The 5,489-nt window shown below is 38.9% G+C and overlaps 1 pseudogene; it reads right to left on the bottom strand.

Moving 5' to 3' along the window:
- Window positions 1–4,420: 4,420 nt before the first annotated feature.
- Window positions 4,421–5,250, bottom strand: LOC123926993 (annotated as a pseudogene).
- Between the last annotated feature and the right edge of the window lie 239 nt (window positions 5,251–5,489).

The following is a 5,489-nucleotide window of genomic DNA, read 5'->3' as shown; positions in this document are numbered from 1 at the left end:
AAGTATTTCTGTTTTGATGGAAACAAAAGGTCCTGAGCTGCGCTTGTGGGTAGCCTGTTCCAAAGAGGGACATTATGACGTCTTTTCAATAAGCTTTGAACAAAACTTACAAAGTTTTAAAAAGAAGTGCTAAGGGGACCTAAAACCATAATCTTTACTCCTGAAGAATATAGAACTATATTTTGTCTATTAGGAAGTAACAGCTTAAGAGATGTCTTTGTGCTCAAAAGAATGCTATGTTTGGTGGATGCCGGGTTAAAATAATACAGAAAAAGTGTTCCCACCTTGCCATACCAGTTATTAATGCATAAAACAGGCTCTACCTTGGTTCAAGATCTTATAACATGTCCTAAAACTATACAGAATTTTGCAACACTAAAATCCAAAAGTTTTATTCATTTGAAGGTACTATGATCAGGAAGGTCTAAGACTCTGGCTAACCTATATTCATACAGTGGATAGTCAGTAAATATATTTTGAATGAATGGAGGTTAAATCTCTTCCCTAAGAGAATGTTCCAGTTAGTGTCTGATCTAGAAGTAGTTGTCAAATCCAGCTTTCTGTTACATTAGACGGTTATGTACAAGGTGTTTGACTAAGATAAAAGGACAAAGAAACATAGTTTCTCAATGTATTTATTTTCAGGAACATTTGTCCTTTGATGAAATTATTTTAAAGTGGTCATTGGATCCTTAGTGTTTCTCTGACATACTTTAGGTCAGAGCAGACTACCCTCTGGTTATAGGGCTCCGATAGCAAACAAGTTTGCCATATACAACACTAGGTAAGAAATCAATTTTTACTTCAGGCTCAATCCGGTTATGAGACTTCTTAGCATTTTTTCCTGAAACCAGAAATGAGTCTGAGATCACTAGCTGGGCAGACTGGCTGATGTGAATACAATGCTAAGTTTCCTGCTCTGGAAATAAGGACAACCCATGGAAAGTGTGCATGTGCCTGCTCATTACCCAGGGCAGGGACTCTGTTACATATGTCAGGAGAGCTCTTGCAAGAAAGAAGAGATGTGAGTTCTATCCAGAAAACGAATCTTTGACAGCCACCACAAACTCCATATTCGAGTAACAGTCTTTCTGGTCATCTGTGTTTTAATTTGGAGGGCACTATATTGTACAGTATAATTCAACCAGATTAGAGGCAGGGGTAAATACAATTACTCTTGATGTTGCTATTACTATACTAAGTACTATGCTTACTACATAAATTTATGAAAATATTATTCTGCCTGAATCAATCTTTAAATGGTAAATAGATGTAGTATATCAAAGATCACAATAATCGTCAGCAGCTATATAAAGCTGCCCCTTATCCAAAATACCCTCTTCTTTCCCAAAATATTCTTTGGAATATAGTGAATAGAACTGATTATTCTATAGGAAGCACATAAAAGAATAGAGAGTTAATGAGACAAGGAAGACAGACACATGTTATTGGGAAATTGAATATTAAAAATAGACATTTGGATAATTGCAACAGATGGGCTTGACATAAAACAGAACAGTGCCAATGTAGAGATTGCTGCATTTTCACGAACAGTACATAGAACTGTAATTATTTATTCAAAATATTCTATTTATATGTAGACAGACACAAGTTCAACAAAGTTCATTTTGTTCAATACCATACTTACATAAGATAGCCTAATTTATATGTGTTTGAAAATAAACAGTTATAAGGACAGAATTATATGTGTATGTACCAAAGAATTCCTACAAAAGAGTTGATAATTTATAGAAGGTTGTATCCTTTCCAAAGGTCAAATTGTGTATGTGTAAATATTTATATTTGTGTCAAATATTTGTGTGTGTGTGTAAATACATACATATGTATATATATATATATATATATATATATATATATATGTATATATCTTATAGATATAGATATATATATATATCTTAACTGTAATGTCAAATGACTTCTCTATGTCTAAGGTGACCCTGGGCTCTGGAGAACCAGTCAGTGGATTTAGTTTTATCATTACAAAGCCTGCTTGTTCTTTTGCCCATTCTATATATTTATATCTTCCTGGCCCCAGTTCCCGGCTTTGAGTAGGGCCTTGTGTTGACCTTCACTTTTCTATACTTCCTCCTAACTCCTTGTGTGGTTCTGAGCCACTCCCTGCCTCATCTCTGCTGCAGAGTAACTTGTGAATTTGTACCATAATTCAGTCCTAATTCTTTGGAGGATGACTGTGAATCGTTAATTTGACAACTAAGACATGAGTTGCCAATAACACTTGTTGCTCATTAGTCTGCACTTAGCAATACGGAGGTCATTGTTGAGCATAACAAGAGTGGTGTTTTTGACAAGTGGGGATGCAGGCTCGACTGTCCTGGGTTGGATGTTAGGCATTGGGCAACTTCTAGGGGTAACTCTGTTGAGACTTTTTGCTGTAAGGGGACGAAAAAGAACAAAAAAGTGTAAAAGCATATGTGTGCATAGAGCCATCTCTCTATGTAATTTTATGTTGCTATTTTAATTTAGTTTAATTTATTTTTAGGTAATAGAAACTTAAGTGAGCTTGTTTGCAAAAATAATCCAGTTTAAAGAGAAGGTGGGGATAACCACAGGAGTGGAGGGTTTGGATGGGTCCAGAAGTAGATTTTGAGGTATTAAGTATCCCGTGCCGATATGAGGCACTTACTGCCCTGCGATAGGAAGGAAGGAGGAAATGGATTCAAGAACAGGTAGATACACAGATTGGTTGTTGGAAAATTGAGCGTGTTCATGTATGCTTACTTTTGTTATCTCAATGAAATAGAAGGCAAGAAAAATCATTAATCATTTGTGAGGAGAATAAGTGAAATGGTATTAACAGATAAGAGAATGTATGAAGTATGCCTCTAAGGGGTGGGAAAGTAAGCTTATTAGTAAATAGCGTTAGTGAGTAGTACTAAGTTCTAATTTGAGACTCAAAATCATGATGATAAAGGGAACACATCAGCTGAATTGTTGGTTGAGGTGCTCTGTAGGTTGATATTGTTCAAATAAGTTGTGGCTATTCCCAACACAGTGAATAAAAAGTGTAGAGCACAAAGTCAAAGGCATTTTAAAGGAGTGATTGTAATCATGCACCAAGGAAAGAGGTTGGACAAGAAAGCAGGTCAGTTAAGGTGGTACCAAAAGCTGTGGGATTGCTATTGGGGGGGGGTGTCAATGGATTGGAGGTATCAGGTGGTCCTGGAATGTGCCTTTGATAGGGGCATACCTGAGCAAGTGAGCTGGTGTGTTCAGAAATCCAGTTTTCACAAGTGTTGTAAAGTCTGGTGAAGACAAGGTGCAGGGAGGTAGTGTGTAGGAGGTGGAGGTTCAAGGAAAAGGAGACCAAAGAACCAAAAGTGTAAACTGTTAGCCCACCAATGTGAATATTATCAATGCCGAGAATACTGGCGAGAGGCTGGGGGAATGAAGAAGACCCTGAGTCAGGACCTGCCTAGAGTGTTTCGTTGATGAAGAATGTGTAGGAGATTAGCAGGAAGTACAATGAAAGAGGGGGTAGTAGGAATAGAGAGGATGCTGTAGCCAGAAGGATGAATTCCAGGGATCAGAAGAAAGGGAAGTATGGACTGGAAAAAGTATAGGAAATGAGAAGGACCCCTAAATCTCCCAGATGGAGATATGCAGAGTGTGAGACAGAAAAAAAAAACTGACCCTGGAAGACAGTCTTGCAGAGGAGTCCCAGTGAGGACCTGGATTTCAGTAAGAAGAAATCATTCTTTAAGAGTTTCAGGCATGAAGGAAGAGTACTGATCACAGAGAGGAAGTTGGAGAGCAGTGCATGAATAGAAAGTTTTATAGGCAAAGGTCAATTGGGAATTAGATTAAGGAGAGGACAATGTGTTACATTCTCTCCCAATAATGCTTGTCTTGTCTACCAAGTTGTAGACGAAATACCATGCCCCTGCACTAAGGTGCTTGATAAGCAAAGTACTGTGCTATTTCTAAGTGGACTCTGGCTCCTTTAGAGAAGTTGGGTGGTAAAATAAATGTCTTTGAACTACTTCAAATATGAACTCAGAACAATTGCCATCCCACACTGAGATCAATATCTGTAAACAACTGGGGATTAAGGGATTCTGAATACTTATGGCACTAAGCTATTCTCTACCTTGACTATTGTCTCAGCTTCCTAATTGGAAATGGATTCAGTTATGAAATGCTTATCTTCAACTATGGGGCAGATGGCATCCCAAGAATTCATGGAGTCACTTGTAACATAAGTACTTGCAAAAATAATAGGAAGGGCAGAGTAACTAAAATGGTTTAGACCATTGTGTTTACCATAAAAAGTGCATTATTTTTTACTGGGTAGATCAACATTAATGTTGGAATCAACACTTTGTGATTATATTTCTTTTGGTGGAGCAAATAAATTGATTTTTTTTTTTTTTTTTTTTGGTTTTGAAGGCAGACAGAATGTACTTCCTTTTTTTGCAGTATGGAGAACATGACCACCCACCAGGGGGTGCCAGAAACTGCAACTGATGTCAGCTCACAAAGCACCTCCCTCTTCCTAGTCACAGGCAGCCCAGGTAATGGTAGCACTAGGATTTATTGAACTGTGCCTTAGTACAGGGGCTGGGGCTTGCCCATGGTGCTCTTGACGTACAAGGCCCGGAAGTTCTGCCAGTTCTTCTTGAGCAAGGACACCAGGAAATTGACTGCTAAGTGGATGTTGTACACAAGCTCATCATCTGTCATCTTCACGCAGCCAACAGCCACTGCTAGACACAGCACCTTCTTCATCTGGAATTTGATGGTGGACTTCACTTCATCCACTTTGGCCACCATGTTCTCATTGTGGGTCAGCAAGGAAGGACACTTGCCAGCCTTATTCAGGCCTGGGCCCAGTATTCATGGGATCTGCTTGATCAGAGATTCTGAAGCCAAAAAGGCATCATACTTCTTGGCCAGTTTCTTGACTAACTTCTTATTCTTGTTGAGTTTCTTCAGCGCCTCAATGTCCATGTGGGGAATATCCACTGCCTTGGCCTCATCATAGTGCTGCTGGTCCCCCAAAACACACACGGAGAACTTGGGGCAGGGAGTGGACTTAAGCCTGACGGTGCCCGAGAAGCGTTTGTCCTTCTGAGGGTCGTAGTTCTTCAGGCTGATCTGCAGCTCCACCGTCTCCACCGTCTCCAAAAACTTCTGGCGCTTGCGCTGGTTCCCATGCAGAACTTCCCGCACGGCCTCGTACAGGGTGTCGTGGGACACTTTGCTGCTCATGATTCTCGTGTTGCAATAACCGGAAAAGAGAGTCTAAATGGATTTTTTTTAAAATTAATAAAGTCATCAAGGCTCAGTTTTGAGATTTTAAAAATAAAGACAGATTTTTTTCCCAGCATTTTTTTTGTCAATAGCTATAGTTACATATCATCTTGGAGCCTGTTTTATGCCATATACCTAATCAATGAGATAGTGATAGTAAATTAAAGCTAAAACTAAATGTATGTATTAGGATATAA

The sequence above is a fragment of the Meles meles genome, chromosome 16, assembly GCF_922984935.1.
Source record: "Meles meles chromosome 16, mMelMel3.1 paternal haplotype, whole genome shotgun sequence".
In the NCBI taxonomy this organism is placed as follows: Eukaryota; Metazoa; Chordata; class Mammalia; order Carnivora; family Mustelidae; genus Meles; species Meles meles.
Note: the sequence above shows the minus strand (reverse complement) of the source record. Positions and strands in the feature narration are given on the sequence as shown.